The sequence below is a fragment of the Stenella coeruleoalba genome (assembly GCF_951394435.1).
Source record: "Stenella coeruleoalba genome assembly, chromosome: 13".
Classification (NCBI taxonomy): domain Eukaryota; kingdom Metazoa; phylum Chordata; class Mammalia; order Artiodactyla; family Delphinidae; genus Stenella; species Stenella coeruleoalba.
This window is the reverse complement of record NC_137159.1, coordinates 85,029,695-85,049,791: the sequence shown is the minus strand read 5'-3', so window position 1 is coordinate 85,049,791 and position 20,097 is coordinate 85,029,695.

Genomic DNA, 20,097 nt, shown 5'->3' with positions numbered 1-20,097 from the left:
TCCTTTTCAGTCCCTAAGGATTTCCTTTTTAGAGACCTCCCCAGGTCACTTAATGCCTGCTCATTCCCTCGTTCAGAACTGCCTTCACTCATGCCTTGACCAGATGGATCGAGTGAATTAAGGGTCCCCAGGATGTCTCATCACCTGTCTTAGCCTCAAATCGCAAAACTGTAAAATGGAAATAAAATGCCTTTCTCTCGGAATCATTATGAGTGCCAAATGAAATGGTTTATAGGAAGTGCTGCATTTAATTTAAGCTCTATGGAAAAACAAACATTCTAACATTGTTATTAAGGCACGTGGCATTCATTCCTTGGGCTGCACAGTTTCAAGTCGTCAGGAGCTCCTTTCGGGAAAACATTTGATTGATGGTGTGAGTTGCTGTCTCTGGATGCAGAGCCTCAGTGTGGGAAGGTGGTCTCTCGGCAGGCGTGTGGCCAGGGGATATCAACTATATTTGAGAACTCGGTCTTCGAGGCGAGTCAGCAGAGAGGAACCTCAGAGAGAGTCATTGGTGAGGGACCCGCTGAAACAGAGTCAGGACCGACAATCAGGGGGGAGTGGTCAGTGCCAGTGACAGGAGATGGGGTGGCAGCAGGGAGATGAGTGGTTACCTAGCAGCCAGGGAAGAGCCCAGGAGATAAGGAGAGAAGAGGTACGATGGCTCGGGACCTGAGGTCCCGTGTTAGAAGATGCACCACCCCTGCCGTACCTTCCCCCTCCCCCAGCAGACATGGTTCCTCAGGGGCCCTCCCTGGGCTCCTAGACATGGAGAGGGGAGCTTTCCTTTTCGGGACCTGACAGTGGCCAGCATGCATGCCCCATCCTGGCAAATTGATGGAAAAGAAGGATGGTGGCACATTGTGGTCAGAATGTAGATCAGCTCAGTCAGAAACAGGGAGGAAACAGGGAGATGCCTGTATGTGGGCTTCCCATAGCAGAGATGCTTAGATAACGGGCCGTGATAGAAGCCACCTTGTGCAGGTTCTGACGGAATGAGATCTGTGTTATTATCATCAAGAACTGTTTGAACTGGATTCAGAACCATATAGGAATAAGAACATTTTCTACACAAACTTAATATTTATTTACTCATTCATTTATCCTCCATAGAGCTAGGTCTCTGAATCTTAGTTTTCTCATTTTCGAAATGTGGCCACTAACCTAATTTCCACAATATTGTGCAGAATAAATTGGATCAAGAGTATATGGGAGAAGCTCAGAAAGGGCCATAGTTTATAGCAGATGTTCAAAATGTGTATATATTTTATATATAAACACATTTCAGTTTGTGGAGGGACCCCCCAAACCTCAAACTTTCTGGAGTCACATTTTTTAACATAGAGATATAATCACATACCATAAAGTTGCCTTTATAAACTTACAATTCAGTGTCTTTAAGAACAGCCACAAAGTTGTGAAACTGTCACTACTATCTAACTCCAGAATGTTTTTATCACCCACAAAAGAAACCCCATACACTTGAGCTACTCTCCACCCTCCCTACCCACCACCCCTGGCAGCCCCTGGCAACCACTAATCTACATTCTGTCATGGTGGATATTCCTATTCTGGATATTTCATATAAACAGAATCATACACCACGTGGCCCTTTGCGTCGGGCTTCTTTCGCTTAATATAATATTTTCAGGCTTTATCCATGCTGTAGCATGTGTCAGCACTGCATTCCTTTTTGTGGCTGAATAGCATTCCCTTGTACGGATAGATCACATTTCTTTATCCATTTATCAGTTAATGGGTCGTTTCCACTTTTTGGCTATTGTGAATAATGCTGCTATGAACATTTGTGTACAAGTTTTTATATAGACATATATTTTCAATTCTTTTAAGTATATACCTAGAAGTTAAATTACTGGGCCACATGGTAACTCCATGTTTAAAAATTTGAGGAACTGCCAAGCTGTTTTTACAAAGTGGCTACACCATTTTACATTCCCACCAGCAGCATATAAAGTTTCTAACTCTTCTATCTCATCCCCAACATTCTTTATTGTTTTCTTTTTTCTTTTTTTTTGATTATAGCCATCCTAGTGGGTGGTACGTGGTATCCGCCTGTGGTCTGTATTTGCATTTTTCTCATGACTAATGATGTTGAGTATGTTTTCATGTGCTTATTAGCTATTTGTGCATCACTTTGGAGAAATATCTATTAATATCCTTTGCTCACTTTCAAATTGGGCTATTTGTCTGTTTAATAAGTTGTAAGTGCTCTTTATATATTCTGGATACAATTCTCTTAACAGACTTATGAATTGCAAGTATTTTCTCCCTTTCTGTGGGTTGTTTTTTCACTGTCTTGGTAGTGCCCTTTGAAGGCCAAAAATTTATCATTCTCTTTTGTCACTTGTGCTTTTGGTGTCATACCTGAGAAACCATTGTCTAATCCAAGGTGATGAAAATTTATGCCTTTATTTTCTTATACGAGTTTTAGAATTTGGTTCGTATATCGCTGACTCATTTTGAGTTTGTTTTTGTATGGTGTGAGATTTGGGTCCAACTTCATTCTTTTGCATGTGGCTCTGCAATTGTCCCAGCGTTGTGCTATACTGCACTTGTCCGCTTCCTCACCAGCCTCATTCAACCCCTGCCACCACCCTCCCTCCCAGTTCCACTATAATCACTACCCAGTTCCTGGCACTCAGGCAAGGCTCAGGGAATGTTCCCTGGATAAACCAGTGAACAAAACATGTTAAAAATTTGCTCTTGCTCATGTTGAAATCGTGTCCTCTTGCCTCACTGAGATGAAAATCTCTGCATGAAGCACACAAGTTGTTCAATGAATTTCATGAGAATGTTTAAGGAATCTGAGTTCGGGTAGTACAAGTCAAAATACAAGGTCAGGCCAAGTGTATAATTTAAACAGTCCTTTGCATTTTTCCTTCACTTGCTGAATGGTTAAGTGGTTGATAAAAATCTCACAGCATTTCCTGCCAGGTCTGCTCCCTCCGCCTTGACATTGTGGCATTTCGATTACACCAGAGACTCCTGGAGCCCATGTCAAAGGTAGAAAAATTTAAGTATCAGAGAGTTTCTTTACTGAGTTAAAACAATTGTTAGACTTTGACTAAAAAGTGCCTTGGGTTTTAATGGGAGGCGTGCAGATGAGCCAAAAATATAATTGAAAAAAATTTTGTAGTCACATTAAAGAAAGAAACAGATGAAATTACTTTTAACAATGTATTTTATTAACCAAATTATCCAAACTTTATCACTTCAACATGTAACCAATATAAAAATCATTAGTAATCTCATGTGTTCCTTTCTAATTAAGTCTTCAAAATCTGGTTTGTGTCTTTATAAGCTCTTATCAATTCAAACTAGCTCTTGTCAATTCAAACCAGCCACATTTCAAGTGCACCATAGCCCTATGTGTCTAATGGCTACCATTTTGGACTAGATGCTCCATAAATGTGGGAAACAATTTTACAAAATCAACTGAAGTGTAGGAATTATAATGTCACTGTCCATAGATAGTTAGAACTAAGCAAATGATGGATATTTTCATCCAGTATAAGGGCACTCTTTTTAGATTTGTGCTACAAGATCTCTTTACTAGCCTTAAGAAGTCCTTTTGGGAGGGTGGTGACTCAATTCTGTGAGAGAGCCCAAGTTAGAGGTAACTTTTAGGAAATTATGCTAAAGTGCAAAGTGGTGCTAAAACAAGTTTCCTTTACATATTTGCAGAATTTCCAGATAACTATTCTGTTCTCTTCTGAAGAGATTTTTTAGAGCTTCTGGCAGTTTTTATTTTTTTTTCTTCCAGCTCTTGTTGGGATTTTTTTTTTATAGACCTTAAGTTGTTCATAATAAGCCACCCACTTTCAAATAGGTTCTCTCTGGTGCATCTGTTCCTAGCTGGTAGCAGTGAACAAATTCAAGTTTAGAAACACTGTGAGAAATGTTAAACACTAGCATTTGGTGGAAGCAGGTGCCACGAGACCGACGTGAATGTCAGTAGTTGCAATTGATAGGGGATTCTGGGGAAACATTCATTTGGCCTCTGCTTAAAATTCTGGGAAGGGTGGCATAATATCCATGTGATTTCCCTTCAAGTTTCAGCTTTGGAAATATATCCCCAAAGCTGTGTGAGTCTCTGATGAGGGCCAAGACCATATTGGCTGTTTTTTTCTTTTTTTTTTAATCTCTCCCACCCTCTTCTCTCTTTTCTCCATGTTGTCTAGCATTTATGCATTTACGATTCCATTGTGCAGAATCTCGCTTAGTCTCAGAGGTTAATTCTACTTTATCTGACTTTAGTGCTGATTACAGAGTTGAGAATATAAGGAAGGAAACAGCCACACCCTTGCCTAAACTACCACTTGGAAAAGAGGTACAACCCAAACTATGGATCTATTAGAACCAAATAATAAAGTCTTTGTTTATATTATATATGCATTTAGCCCTGGAAGCTTCTCAGCATGACATATGAGTAGGGTTGCCAGATGAAATATAGGACATCAAGTAAAATTTCAAGTTTAGACAAAAAATGAAAAATTTTTAATATAAATGCATTCAAAATATTGCATGAGGCATCTTCTACTTAAAAAGTATTAATGGCTGCTCATATGAAACTCAAATTTAGCCAGATATCTGTATTTGTCTATACTAAATCTGGCAGACCTACATAAGAGGCCAGCTTACTTTTCAAGCACTGGTTCCCAGCCCTTGACTACAGACTTTCTACACCACTTCCACACGAGACAAGTGGCTGTCTTTCTGCAGTGTTCTTTGAAACCCTGGTGTCTTTGACTACACCTTTAGCCAACAAATGTCTTAAGCATCTACTAAGGGCACAGATGATACAACAGGAGTAAGTCTTGGCTGCTATGATTAAGAGGCTTACAGTATAGTAAGGGATGTCAGAGCTATAACTAAATCAGGGGAGCACAGTGTCATATGGACTATGAAGAATTGTCTGCACAGACTACAATGGAGACCAAAGAGGGAGGAGTTATTCCATTTAGGGATATATGGAAAGATGCCATAGAAGAGGTAACCTTTGAGTAGAATCTTAAGGAATTGAGAGGCTATTCATTAGAGAGCTTGGCTGGGAGGACTTTACCTACAGAAAAAATATCTCAAGCAAAGGCCAAGGCATGGAGCATCCTAGGGAGTTTGACAAGTTGTAAGTGATTCAATGGGGCTATAGGGAGGGATCCAGGAGTGAGGCTGAGTCAAAGATATGATGGGGGTAGAAGGCAGGGGTTAAGCCATTGAGAGTCTTTTAAGCCATACTGAGGGATTTAGATTTTTTTTTTTTGGTAGTCAGTAGCAGTTTCTACAGGGTTTCAACCCCCAGATTCCCTTAAGCTCTTATATAATTCACAATTCCTCCTCGGTTGTCAGAAATCAGCCTCCATGCGAATCTGACCCAGACTGAGCAGTCATGCTTCTTTCAGATGACCACATGGTGGGCTCACCCCCCAACCAGCCCACGCCACTGACATGTGACCATCACCCTGGCACATGCATTGCCCGGGACTGAGGGCCTCCTCAGAGGCAGGAAGGGACTCTTTCCATCTCTGTTGCCCAGAGCCGAGCAGAAGGCCTAGCAAGTGAGAGGCACTTATGGAATGAAAAAAATAAAGCAGTTTTTATTTCTCTGTAATTCCATAATCTAACAGACATTTATTAACCAAAGCAGTAAGCTAGTGTATTAGTATGCTAGGGCTGCCGTAACAAAACACCACAGACTGTGAGGCCTAAACAAGAAAAATGTATTTTCTCATAGTTCTTGAGGCTAGAAATCTGAGATCAAGAGTAGGCAGGGTTGATCTTTCCTGAGGCCTCTCTCCTTGGTTTGCAGTAGGCCGTCTTCTCCTGGTGTCCTCACATCATTGCCCTCCTGTGTGTGTCCTAAGCTCATTTTCTTATACGGACACCAGTAAAATCGGATTAGCGCATATCCCAGAGCCCTCATTTTACCTTAATTACCTCTTTAAAGACCCTCTCTCCAAATACAGCCACATCCTAAGGAACTATATGTTGGGGCTTCAACATATAAGCTTTGGGGGGACATAATTACACTCCTAGAAGATAATGTGGAAAAGGAAAAGGAAGGAGGACACAGCCCCTGCTCACAATCCAGTTTAGCTACAAATCTGTAACCCACTTGCTCTTTAGAGTGGTATCTGTCATCTCATAAACATTCTTGAGGGAACGAATGACTATTAAGCCCTCTGCTTCCCCATTTATAAATAGGATAATAGCATTCACTCCATAAGACTCACTGAAAAATTAAATGAGAGTAAACATATCAGTACTTTGTGAATTGCCATGTGTTACAATCCACCAGGGCAGGATATCACTGGGAAATACTACTTGGTGCTTTTCTTTATTTCGTCCCCTGATATTTCTCTGCAGTGCACCCAAGGCCCCAGCTAATCTAATCTCAGTAACTGCCTCAAAGAAGGAACTTAACATCAGAGAGCAGAAGGGGAAAGTGTATTATTCCAGTTCTTTGGTTTCAAATACTAGGTCTTTAGAGGAGCAGGAAAGATTCATAGCAGAGACATTTAGGAAGGAACGTGCCAAGTCTGTGGACTCCCCTGAAATGGATTCCTGAAGGAGGACAGTAAAATGAGAAGTAAAAAGACAATAGAATGATTTTCGGAGGGGAAAATAAAACCTCTGTTTTCTGCATTCTGGAAGCAGCCAAAAAAAAAGCAGCAGGTCCTGGACTTGTGTGGACCTCGGGGCAGGGGGATCTCATGCCCTCTGATCTGAATGTGAAGAGGTGGGAAGACCATGTGGTAGGCAGGCAGACCCCCCCACGGATCCCCCCAAATACTTTGCAGAGGAAAGATGTCCACCCGCCACATGGTTCAATCAGCAGAAAAAAGCTGGACCTGCGGGGAGCCCGTAAATGGGTGGAGAGGTCACTTCAGTGCTGCCCTTCAGTGAAACAAAGTCCAGGAACCCAGGGTGCACATTACCTAGACAACAACATCAAGATCCTGTCTCGTGTCCCCCATCTGCCTTGATGCTGTGCAAATCATGAGCTCCTACAACTTAGACACAGCCTGGGAGAAACAGAGAGGGAGGTTCTGATGAAATGAGATTGTTTCCACCTCCCCTTCCTCCCCTGATCTGGATTAAAATGCGGAGTTCTAGGAGAACTAAACAGATGCTGGGTCTGTGGAAAGAGATTCAGACACCCTATGACATGTTAATATTACGGTAATAACTTAATGAAGCGAATATAATTCATAGGAAACCCTCTTCTATTATGCCCCCCAAATTAAACACTGAACTCGAATAGTTTCTGTTGCATTTATTGGATTTCCTTTAATATTTCTGCATTCATCATAACTATGTATCTGATAGTTGAATGCAGTCCCCTAAGTGTGGCCAGGGCCCCCGTTTAGCAAGAACATTTGTGTGTTTCTATTTATAGGTAGGGACACCATGGACAAAGGCACGGGGGAAGGAAGAGTTGGAAGGTTCTAGACTGTCCTGGACAAAGGGCTTATCTATGAGTGGTGGAAGGTGGTCCAAGAAGGCAGGATGGGAGCCTCTTAGAAAACCTCAACTACTGAGTGAAACTGCAGGGATCTGCATTGCCCCACTAAATTTTGTGATGACCAAGTGCCCCAGGGGATCCCCCTGCCCCATCTCCCCCTAAGGGACAGAGGTGGCCCTCCGTACCCTTGAGGATTAGCTGCTGTTGCTGTGGGACCGAGCTCCACCCGCCCGGGACTGCCCACCGCAGGAATCCTTGTGTATAATGTGCAGAGATTCTGTCCACTATAGGCAGGTGTCCTCCACGTCTCCCATCTGCCTGAAGCCCTGGACTCAGTGGCAGGGTTGACACAATAATTTGGTCTTCTCGCAAAGGGTGATGACTTTGGATGTGTCATATAATTCCCTGGAAGCATTTTCCTTGCCTGTAAAATGAAGTGGGCATGACATCCATCCCTCACATGTTTTTTGCCATCCTGCAATGAAGTAATGGCATTGTGAGTGCAATGAATTTCCTTTGATGATTTGATATTTGCTGAGTTAAAACTCGTGTCTTTGCAGAATGGACTCGGGAAGGTTTACTTCAATGCATGCCACAAACATCCAGGTTGACATGAGCGACAGGAAGGAGGACCTGGCTTTTGTCTATTTGTCCTTATTTCCACATCCCCCATGAAGGGTCTTCCTTCCCCTCATGCTGTCCCCCACTGGCAGTCACAGCCCTTCAGTTCCTCTCTGTCCCATTTGTATCGCTGTTGATTAGAAGAGGGCTTGGAACAAAGTGAGCGATGATAATGTTTTTTATTTAAGTGTATCAGTGACACTTGATACCCCAGTCCATGCGAGGAAGCTGGCTTAGGGTGAGTTCTTAGCCAGGCTGAGGGTTTGGTTGACAGAAGAGATGGTAGGTTTACAGTGGCTTTAAATTGCCGCGCTATGTGTGGCTACTGTGAGTAATAGTCACCACTGGCTTTTGCAAAAACATGAGACTCTATATTCTGTAAAAGGGAACTCATGCCAAACCCCGTTCTAGCTCAAAAGCAAGAAAATTAAGTTTAATTCAATGTATTCAACTCAGTTGATCCAGTAACTTTCTAGCGTTTTTCTTCTGAAGTAGAAATTATATTTCCCACCTTGAAGGTGAGGAACCTGATGGTATTCGCATCATATACTAGAATCGTATTTCTAACAGGTCCTTACCCCAAGGCCCAGGTGGGTCTCTGGGTGCCCAGTGCCTAGCAGGGAGCACTACTGAGCTTGAGGCAAAAAAAAGTGTTGCTAATACTTATTCTACCTTTATATTAAATGTTGTTTTCATTATGATTTTTGCATTCACTTTCATTTCTAAAAATGTTAATATTATTAATAATAATGAATGGTTTGGGGCATCCCTTTAAATTTTGCACCTGAAGAAAATGAGTCACCTGGTCAACCTGGTCCACACCCTGGCCTAGCATGCAACAAGGGCTCAATACGTGTTTGTTAATTAGAAACTTAGATACAAAATCAAAGAGAGAACCGTGCCCATCAGGGCAATGTAGGGAAACACTACATCCTACAAACAGTCTTAATCCGGTGCTTAGGTTCCAGAGATACAGTGTCAAGAGGTCTCAGCCCGTAGGGCATCTTAGCACCAATGGGACCCCGGGACTTGCACTGATGGAGTAAGGGAACTTGAAGTTCAAGTTCAAGCGGAACTTGAACGATTGGGAGCAGGTTAGAAACTAGGAACTCTAACAATTCTCAGTCCCATTCCCTTGGCACAGGGAAGCGAAAAGAACGCATACCTGTAAGCAAGCACTGTGGCTCTACCTCATGCCATCATTGAGATCAGGCTGCATCAGAAACAATGGAACAACTAGGCGTGTACTTTGGAACCAGAAGTAACTGGGTATACATCTGACTCTACCATTGACAGGCTGTGTCACTGGACAAGCTGGACCCTGAGTCTTTGTTTCTCACATGAGCAATGGGCATGATCATAATTACCAACCTGAGAGGGTTGCAGTGAAAATTACTGACATAGTGAAGGGGTCTGGTACTGCACATGTCAAATAGAAGAGCTTCACTAATGGGCACCTCCAGGCTGGGCTAAGTCCACTGTCACCTTAAGGACTTATTTGCATGGAGACTGACTTAACCCTTTGACTGGGCATAGATTTGCCCTCATCCTCTTGGGGTCAACAGCTGCTAAGCTCTGACACACCAGAGTGTGTGTGAACAAAGACTGAAACGTGTAACGTGTGCCGCTCAGCGCACACATCTGCGGAGACATCGCTAAGGTTTGCACTGCAGCTGCCAAGCACTGCCATTTATTCCTGCTGGAACCAGAGCTGGGGCAGAATCCAATCTCCTTGCAAGTACTTTAGATTCCTTGGAAGAAAGGATTCCTGTAGAATATTAATATAAACTGTTATTATAGAAACCCGCCAAAGTCGCCTTTTTATTTTATATCTCATCAGAGGTTGTAAAATGAAGCCTTCCAGGAAATATGCAGTTGATTGGCTTTGATTCATTCCAACAATGATTTGTGAAATTGGGATTTCAGTGTCTGTTTGGATCTTTATATTTAGACACCTGACGTGACATACCAGGGGGAGTTAGGCTAGGTAAATGCGCTTCCATTTAACTCAGGTCACTGATGCCTTTCAACTGGAAATAATACGAGAGGAAGGGATGAGAAGAGCCAAATTCAGATGTAGCTTCACATGTATGAGCTTTGATGGTGGGGATGTCTGGGGGGGTTGGAGGAGGGTGTGTACAAAAGAGAAAGTTCTCTCTCCAACCCCGCTAAGGTCCGCAGAGAGGGGTGCTATGTCCTTTCCTTCTTGCTCACGCTGTTGGCAGGCTGTGCCTTTCCCCTCCCTGCCAGGCTGTCTTCTCTTTCATTGCTCCCTGGTCTGGAGATTCTCTCGCCTCCTAGCAGCGCCTTCTCCATGTTTGCTGTGTGTGTGTTTGTCTTTCTGGGATGAAGTTTGTTTTTCAAGCTCTGACAGACGGGCAAGGCAAACAAGGTTGCCATTTTTGTTTTGTTTTGTTTTTATGAGCATGGCAATTTTTAGCCCTTTGAAAACAATCCCGAGACTGGGGAGGTTATAATTTGGGAAGCCATGTGTACAGGCACACATTCAAATCTTATTGTGGCTAAGGAAACGGTTTGAAGGGAGAAGGTGGAAGACAGATTAATGTGGGTGATTTATCAATTGTGAAGGGACTAAGCTCCTGACAGATTTACAAGGTGAGAGAGCAGAAAGGAACAGCATTTTATGGAACATTTTTGAAAAATTAATTTTAAAGAATATATGCATGCCTGAATATACATATGCATTTAGAATGCATAAACACACATTGCATCTCACACATATACCTACCTCCTGCTTATAGATGTCGGGTTTCTGGAAATCTCGCCCTTTTGGAATCCACAGAAGTAAAGACAAAAGGGTCTCTGCAGGTAGTAACTAGCCAACTCAAAGTGAAATAGACATGGGAGACACCATGATCTCCATTTTACTGATACAAGAAACAGAGGATCACAGACCTTCTACAACTTACTTCAAATGAGAGAGCTGTGAAACGACAGAGGAGGGCAAACTCTAGTATTTCCAGAACCCGGGTGAATCTAGAAGCCTTAGTCTGAGAGTGGTCCTGACAGGGACAGAATCTCTGAAAACTCATTAGACACAGGTGCAGACCCCAACTTTTATCTCTGGATATTAGTAATTTACTCCATTGAAAGGAAGGTTATTAAGAAGATACTCTTGTGTCTGGAGACAGACAATGTTTTTTTTTAAGGATGCTTGCAGAGTCAAAGGGCCATTTAGAAAGAAAGTTAACAATTTATTATAGGGCACAAAATTTTTTTTTATAAAGGTATTGTCAGTTTACTATATATTTTTCCTTCTGGACAGGATTGCACATGACAGCTCTTTAGGGGTATGAGTCATGTACGTTTACAGCGATTTGGGTTTAGGTCTTTTTATAAGTCTCATCTTTGCCATTATTCAGATCTTTTGGTCACTAGTCAAGTTACATTTTAAAGGTGGACATCCCTGGATTCTCAGTCACAGATCTTGATTGAAAGCTGATCACAGGACATGTCTTAAACTTTAGGAAAAAACAGAGGAGAGTAGCTGTGAAGTATGTTGGAGATTTAAGAGCTAAACAAGAGAAGATTACTATAAAGCGCTGATTTTTGAAAAGCAGTGCAGGAAACAAATCCAAGCCAAGTCGGCCCTCTGGTTACACCTTTTGGCTTCCGAATCCCCACATGACATAAAGACAAATGTGAGCTTGAAATCTGAGTGACGTGCTACCTAAGGACCTAGATTTCGTCTGAAATTCAATTATTTCAAGTAGTGTTGTGACAGTCTCCAAACCATCATGGAAAAAAAAATTCTTATAGTTCTTCCATAGTTCTTATAGTTCTTATCCCTTCTGGTCGGGATAGGTGTTATAAAACCAAACCAGCACATTCTAAAACAAATGTGAATAAACAGGGTTGTAATCTCTTAGAAGGCAGAGGCTGTGTGTCCACACCTCTTATCCAGTACCATGGGCTTCACATGAGAGCATCTAATACATGAAGTCTTTTGGGTGAGTACTTAATTAGCTAGTGGAGATATTTCTAGAGAAGGATTTTTTTTCCCTCATTTTTTCTAACTTTATTCTGTTTCAGCTTTCTTTGGTATCAATGAACAGACAATAGTTAAGCAACATGGGTCTATTAATTAGGACCAACTCTTCAGTTATTTGGGGGTGGTTATTGTCAAGGTCAATATGAGAATAATAATAGCAGCAGTGAAGATATATGTTAAGCCCCTTCTCTCTCCTAGGCTGTGTAGATGAATCTAGACTGTACGGATAACTGGCATTCTATCGAACATACTTATTTTCCAATATGAATGTCATATCCATGATAAAAAAGAAAAAAAATTGGACTGTAGAGTGTATTTTGGAATGTGATCATGGGAGGAAAGCAGAGCATAATATGGAGGTGTTAAATGGCAGATCTGTGATAAATATAAATATCAAATGTGTTATTTTGATGTATATGAGCGATAATTGGAGTTTAAATTACCCATCTATAAAGAACAGAATCTATAGTGCAAGAAGTTTAGTTATGAAAATAATTATAATGAAACGTTCTGTCGGCCTTACATACAATTTAAAAATACATGCACATATATATCGGGAACATTCAAAGTTTCCATTTCCCACCCCCAGACTTCTCAATAAAGTTATTGCAACAAGTTTGTAAAGCATGAAACTAAATCCATCTTAACCTCTATCTGTTTGTGAAGAGTGAAAATCAGATCGGAATTTCTAACCAATAAGGCATTCTATAAATTCTTGTTACTGGTGCTTTGTTCAACAGCAGCTTAATGGGCTTGTAGGGGTTCCTAGGAAAGTCACAGCCTTGTCACAAGAAGAAAGGATCATATATACAAGCATTCCGTTCATTCATTCCTTATTTCTTTATTCAGTACACATTTGTTGACCATTATGTACTGTGCACTCTGTGTAACATTTTCAATGATGTATTTATTCCTCACAACAACTCTGGGAGAAGAGAGAGCAGCATTTCAGATTGATGGAAATTTACTTACATTATCTGAGAAACGTGGCTAAAATCATATAGCTTTGAAATGGTAAACCTGAGAGTATCTCCTATGAACAAAGCCTATTGCAAGCACTTTGAAGCAGAACATTCTGCCATCATCGAAGATTCTGGTCATCTCCAGAAGAGATTCGACCTTCAGAGATTTGATCTTAATGTTTTGGGTGAGTTTCTGCTTGGTTATAGTCTTGGAACAATAAATGACTGTTGGTATACTTGAGGCTTATGATCAAGCAAATTAAGAGAAAGTGGAGATATGGAGTTAGATTATTTATATCAAGGTACTAGATACGGACTTTAGAAAGTTTGAATTACAGATAGTGGAAATCTTAAAAATGAGATGTTTTAGAGGCAGAACCTAAGATTTCCCTTTCTGGTCAATTATGCATTTAGTTCCTCCTGAACTTTATTAAGTTCCATTATATACATTACTAGTAGCTTAAAACTGAATTTGGATAAGCACAGTCTCTGAATTTATATGAATCCAAAGTCAGGATATCTTTTTTTTTTTTTTTTTTTTTTTTTTTTTTGCGGTACACGGGCCTCTCACTGTTGTGGCCTCTCCCGTTGCGGAGCACAGGCTCCGGACGCGCAGGCTCAGCGGCCATGGCTCACAGGCCCAGCCGCTCCATGGCATGTGGGATCCTACCGGACACGGGCACGAACCTGTGTCCCCTGCATCGGCAGGCAGACTCTCAACCACTGCGCCATGAGGGAAGCCCCAAAGTCAGGATATCTTACCTGCTAATGGTTTTCTTATTCATGTTTTTCTCAGTGCAACTGATTAAGCCTTTATAATGGATAATGTTTACTTCTGGTGAGATTAAAGGAAAACACAGTAAAATAGCCCCAAATACCTTTATGGAAAAGCTACACTCGACTCCCATTTTGAACAATAGATGATAAGAATTTTACATAGGTTCTTTCCAAGTGTGTATGTGCAGATGCCATATTGGAAAAACAACAACAACAACAAAAAAAAAAACCTCAAGTGCAATGCCAACAAAGGTTTATCCAATTTTGCACTCATGACATCTAAGATGAGAAAAATGAAAACAGAAAGCTTTTAAATACAACTTTCCAAAAATATCTAAGAATATGAGATTTATGTCTATATCTAGCCTAAACCATAGGAGAAGATCTTACTCTAAGGCATGAAATACAAATATTGGCACCTTGCTAGAATATGTGGCAACACGACATCAACTGGGAATTGATTATGAGGAGGAAAGTGACATAGAGTATGAAACCCCATTCTATCAATATTTCCAGTTTTTTCTACAGATTTTATACACTACCCTGATTCTAGCAATACTTTTTTAGCTTGTCATTCTAACACAGTTGGTGGAATTGAGCAATACAATTGAATTGGAATGTTGAAAGCAATAATCAATTTGGTAATGGAGGTGAAAAACATAATTTCAAGGGAAGAGATTGTCTTAATCTTATGGCCAATATGCTGTGGCATGAGAAATACTATGGAAATAGAAATGTATGTCACGGGAATTAGCATTATGTATAAAGAGATGAAAGGCAATGATTTGGCTTTACTATTTATAGTGGCAAGATATTATTGCAAAGTTAAAGTAACTTATCACTTATTATCTATAATGTAACAATATAGCAAAATCCATCTTGAACTCTTCTCTAAGGAAAGATAACTAGTTATTAAAAGTACCAGAACAATATTATTACTATTGGTTCCCATCCAAATGTGGTCAATGGTATGGAATAAGGAGAAAAGTAGCTGTTAAAGAGAATAAGAATTGAAATGAAAATATCCTCATTCTAGTCCTTACTTTACAACTGATTAGCCATGTGTCATGCATTGATCTAGAAATTATCAAATGTTCCAAAGGGTGGAATGTGTACAAAAGTCTTTTAGTGAACTATAAAGCAGAACACAAGCGATTTTAATATCATAGGTTTTATGCCAAATAGTTTAGTTAAAAACATTACTTTTGTCCTACCTATATTCCTGTTTGCTTCATGTGTATAGGATATAAAATATTTATAACAGTGAGACGTGTTATGGTCTTTTTGCCTTATACAAAAGGAATTTGAGGACTCTTTATCCTTCTAGTTGCTACTGACAATTTTTGGGGAGTAAAGTTGTCAAAGTTATCTAATATTATACCAACTCACAGGTTAAAGATGAAATCATAATTTATAGGAAAAATAAGAACTGAGTGCACAATGACAAAAATCAAACATGTCAAACTTAGAGATTTATCTTAGTGATTTTAGATAAAAAGCTACAGACAAATAATTATATTTTAAAGATAAGTATAGCATAAAAAAATATAAAAATGGAAGGGAAGACCTAATAAAGGCATGACCAGAAATGAATGCAAGAGAAAACAGGATATAATAGTTGCACCAATAATGTTATAATTTCTTGAGTACAGCAATCAAATTGTTGAGTATCTGTAAGATTTAATAGGAAAAAAGAAAGTATGACAACATATTAGGAATATTGAGGATTTCAAATATTGAAGAATAGAAGATATTGCTAAATAGCTAACAGAGATTAAAAACATAAGACAACATTACGACCACCTTAAACCAATAAGTTTAGACAAAACTTAGACACAATGGAAAACTTTCTAGAACAAATAACTTTCCAAGTCAGACTCAATAAGAAATAGAGAAAATAGTTTTGAATCCATTAAAGGGAATGAATTATTAGATAAAAAAATTTCCACAAGGGAAACACCAGGCCTAGAGAGTTTTGAAAACAATCTCTACCATTCTAGGAATGACCAATTCTAACCACAGATGAAGCTTCTAGGGAACTGAAGACAAGAAAACATTTTCCTACTCAGTTTTTTTTTTTTAAGGACAGTAGAATTTTGAAAAAAAAAAAAACAGATAAAGTCAGTACAAGGACAAAATAGTCAAAGTCAGTTTGAAAAAAAAATCTAAATTATTGAAAAAAATCGAAAGTGAGTAATAGCAAATCAAATCTAGTAATTTATAGAAAGATAATATATGATAAATAAATTTAGTTTATTCCAGGAATGCATGGCTTAGTTCAACACTGCAAAAAACTATTAGTGCAACTTACAATATTAATACCTTTAAGAAAAAAAATAATCTAAATATACGCAGAAAATTTTCTTAACATTAAAATGGTTAGCAGAATTAGAAGAGAGGGAACTGTCTTAATATTATTAATAGTATTTTAATAAGGGGAAAATATTAAATTTTTCACTCTGAGCTCAGAAAAAGACAAGAATGCTCACTCACACTTCTATTCAACGTCATATTGAATGTCCTGTCCAGAGCAATAAGACAAGAAGAAATACGGACTGAAAAGTCACAATCAAAATTGTTATCATTTGCTGATGATGTGTTCCTATAAACACACCAAACTGTTTATACATCAATCATTGGCATTACTATCAGAGCTTAGTGATACTGTTGGATTCAAAATCACTATATAAAAGTCAAATGCACTTCCCTACCACAGTAATAAACCATGAGAAAGGGGGAAGGCAAAATATCTGAACTAAATATAATTTTTTTAAAATAAATTTCTGAAGTATTGTGGAAGAAAAGTTAAATCAATAAAGAGAAAATTCTCAAGTATAGAAATATTACCTTGTAAGTGTAGTGTTTGTGCAGGAATGTGGAAACAGATGAGTAAAACAGAAAACAAAGATCAATGAGCAAAAACATAAATGAACCAGGAAAATTGTGGGCTCCGTTGAGGCTGCCAACACAGTTGGAGGTGGCTGGAGGGGTCCCTATTCTTAGGAGCCTCTACCCCATTGCCCCGCTCCAAACAGTGTGTGACTCCAAATGGAAGCCTTTTAAGCTACCCTTACACAGGTGCCTGATTGCACTTCCTAACTCCCAAACATGAAAGCCTTCCTCCTCTGAGGTAATCTTTTCAGTGTCGTTCACAGCCTTCAGAATAAAATTCAGGCCCCTGAACATGGCAAACAAGGTTTGCGATCTGTCTTTCCCACCCGCATGGCTCATCTTTTCCCCACCCACCCAATGTCCTTTATTATCCAGAAAAACAGAGCTACTTGATTTTCCAAGAATGTGCCATTTCTTGCCCATAGGTCCAGCCCATGTTGCTTGCCACCCTGCTTGTGCTGTGCCTCCTGATAGAAGCTCATTTTCCCTTCAAGGCTCAGCCAAGCACTGCCCTGCCCCATGCCCACCCCACCCCAGGGCAACCTTCCCTGGTGCTCTCTATTCCCTAAGCTTCCTTGCTCTCAGCTCCCTTTGTGCCTTAGGCAAACCTCCACCAGCACAGTGCTTGGATGGCACTGTCTCTCTTGCCACTGGGGTAGGGACCTGGTGCATTACAAAGTCTGACAAAGAATCAATGCGTACACATTACTGTGCAGTCACCCTGAAATGAGAAATAGTGTTTCTCCCCCTGTCTCTCTCTTATTCCCTAAAGAATCCAGTTCTGGGCAGCAGGGGAGACCACAGGAATTCCTGGTAAAGTTAGAGGGTCAGAAATCCTTATCATGACCTGAACCATTTAGAAACCCAGTATAGTTCATTCAGTTCTTAGACTTCCTGGTAACAGGATGGTCAAGGGCAAAGGGTCATATGACTTTGCCCACAAGCCTCCCCACAAGCCTCCCTTTGAGGCCCTTATAGTTTTCAGATTCACCTTTGAGAGTCACTAGCCTATAAGAACTTCTGAACTCTTTGCTATAAACCCAATAGCTACAATAAGCTACTGCAGGTTTGCTTTATTATGATGGAGTAAGCAGCCCAGCTGATGAATGAACAGTACATGTAAGTGAAGCAGAGCAGCCAATTACAGGTGAAAACAGTGCATGTCTTTTGGGTTCCAAGGAGAAATAGATGAGTATGGTTTCACATAGGTAGGGACTCAAGCTAAAGGAAGGGCATGATTAATGTATTCCACGGCACTCCACGTGAGAGGGCCAAGCCCAGAGAGAAGTTAATCAGAGGAAGCTGGAGGAAGTGGAAGGCATAGGACACCAACAGTAGGAAGACAAACACAGAAGGAGGAGACTCTGAAAATCAGAGTGCAAATAGTAAACATGGCAGTGGCAATTACAAAATATTTTGGCAACTTAAGAGTCCTTTCTACTTGAAAGAATGCAGGTTATAATGAGATTTTCAACTTCCAGGTAGCCTCTAAGATAAATCTACCATGTTCTCAGTTTTGCAAGAGCACAATTTGATGCTTCATTCGTTCATTCATTAGACATCTTTAGATACCTCTTCTCGTCTGGATGCTACACTGAGTACTAAGTATATGAAGATGAGTAACCCATCATCTCTGCCTTGACAAGCTGACAGTGCACTGCAGAACCCAGAGTAAGCAGTCAGCATTCACACACTATGATGTGTTATCAGACAGTGTCTATGATGATGTGTTATCAGACAGTGTCCACTAAATGCTGTCATTCTGAACTCATAGCACCAGCGTCCACCAAATGAAGAGTCACAAAGGAAGAAGCCTTGGGCAGGAAGCCAGACTGTCTCAGCTCTGTCACTGACCAGCTGATCAGCTCGGGCAAGCCATTCCCCTCTCTGAGAAGTCACATGGAGCTTGGAATTGGATGGAATAATTTCAGGTGCATTCTAGCCCTGTGATGCTAGGTCTAGGCCAAAGATGGTCACAATTCTTGGAGCTGGAAAGAACCCCAAAGCACTCACCGTCTGCCTTCTCACAGAATCACAGACCTCATGGAGCCAGTCAAGGAAGCTCTGAGACTCCGGGCCCACAGCACACCCCTCTGCACCAAGGACCAGGAGGTCTCGATCACCCAGTTTTCTTGGCCATTTTCCCTCTGGCAGCAATGTACTTCTTTTCCTGGAAAAGTCCCTTCCCCCCATTTACCTAGTAAATGGCATTGTAATGATCCGTTTCATGCCATTTTCTATACTAACTTGCGTAATTTTTGAAGGTGGGGGTTCTGTCTTTTACATCTTTGGATCACAATCATATGGCACGGTGCCTGGCACCTAAAGTGTGTGTGTGAGTGTGTGTGTTAATTTTAAGAATATAAGAAATGATCATATTATGCAACCTAGATAAATACACATTTTCTTTCCTTACAGTCGTAAAGAAGTTGGAAAATGAATAGAGGAAGATGGCTTGAGCACCCTGGCCATCTTAGCAGGTAGACATCTGAAGGTGAAGGAGTGATGTGGGGTGGGTGTCTGCAGAGCCCTCAGACCTCCAAGTATCTCATTGGCTCTGCTGGGGTCTGGCCTTCAGTTCTGCAGACTCAGAAGCTCCATCTCCTGAGTACCTCAGGGTTGAGAAAGAATCTGATGAGAGGCTGCCTGTCAATCCAATCCATTCCAATTGCATCGTTTGCCAGGTTTTACTTTGGGCCAAAATGCTGCTAGTCTAGCAAAAGTGAGATCAAAACTGGGATCACCGTGAGAACAGGCAGCACTGGGAAAATCTCTGATACAATGAAGGGTGGATTATGTTTAATCTGGACAAATGTCGAAAACATTAGAGGCTCAATGCCAACGCCCCAACCTCATGTGAACCTTTAATTAGTTGTGATGCCTGCGAGCCTTTCCTGGGAAGCGGTGCCCTCCCAGTGAACATGTGGTTGGTGTGATCTGGAGTCAAAGCCACTGCATTGGGAGCCAGCAAGACTGGCTGCCCTGCCTTCCAGATGCTGCCTTGCCTTCCGTTCAGCGTAATCCTGGTGCATCCCACCCCTCCAAGGCCTCCGTTTCCTTTGTGAAGACACAGCTTCTAACCTTCATCCATCTATTTGCTGACAGAGAAGCTGATGGGCTGGCCTGGAGAATGCATCCATCATTTCTGGGGAATTTAATCTGATGGGACTCCAGCTTGTTTGACGTAACTGTGGGAGAGCAGACCTCTGAGCCTACACCCCTGCTGGTCTGTGGGGAAGGCCGAAGGGAGGTCAGTACGGGAGGTCCCGTGATCAACAGGGCTTGGGTTCCAGGGCGTGTGAGAGACAGGACACCAGCACTCAGAGGCCACACTGGAATCGACTCGCCTG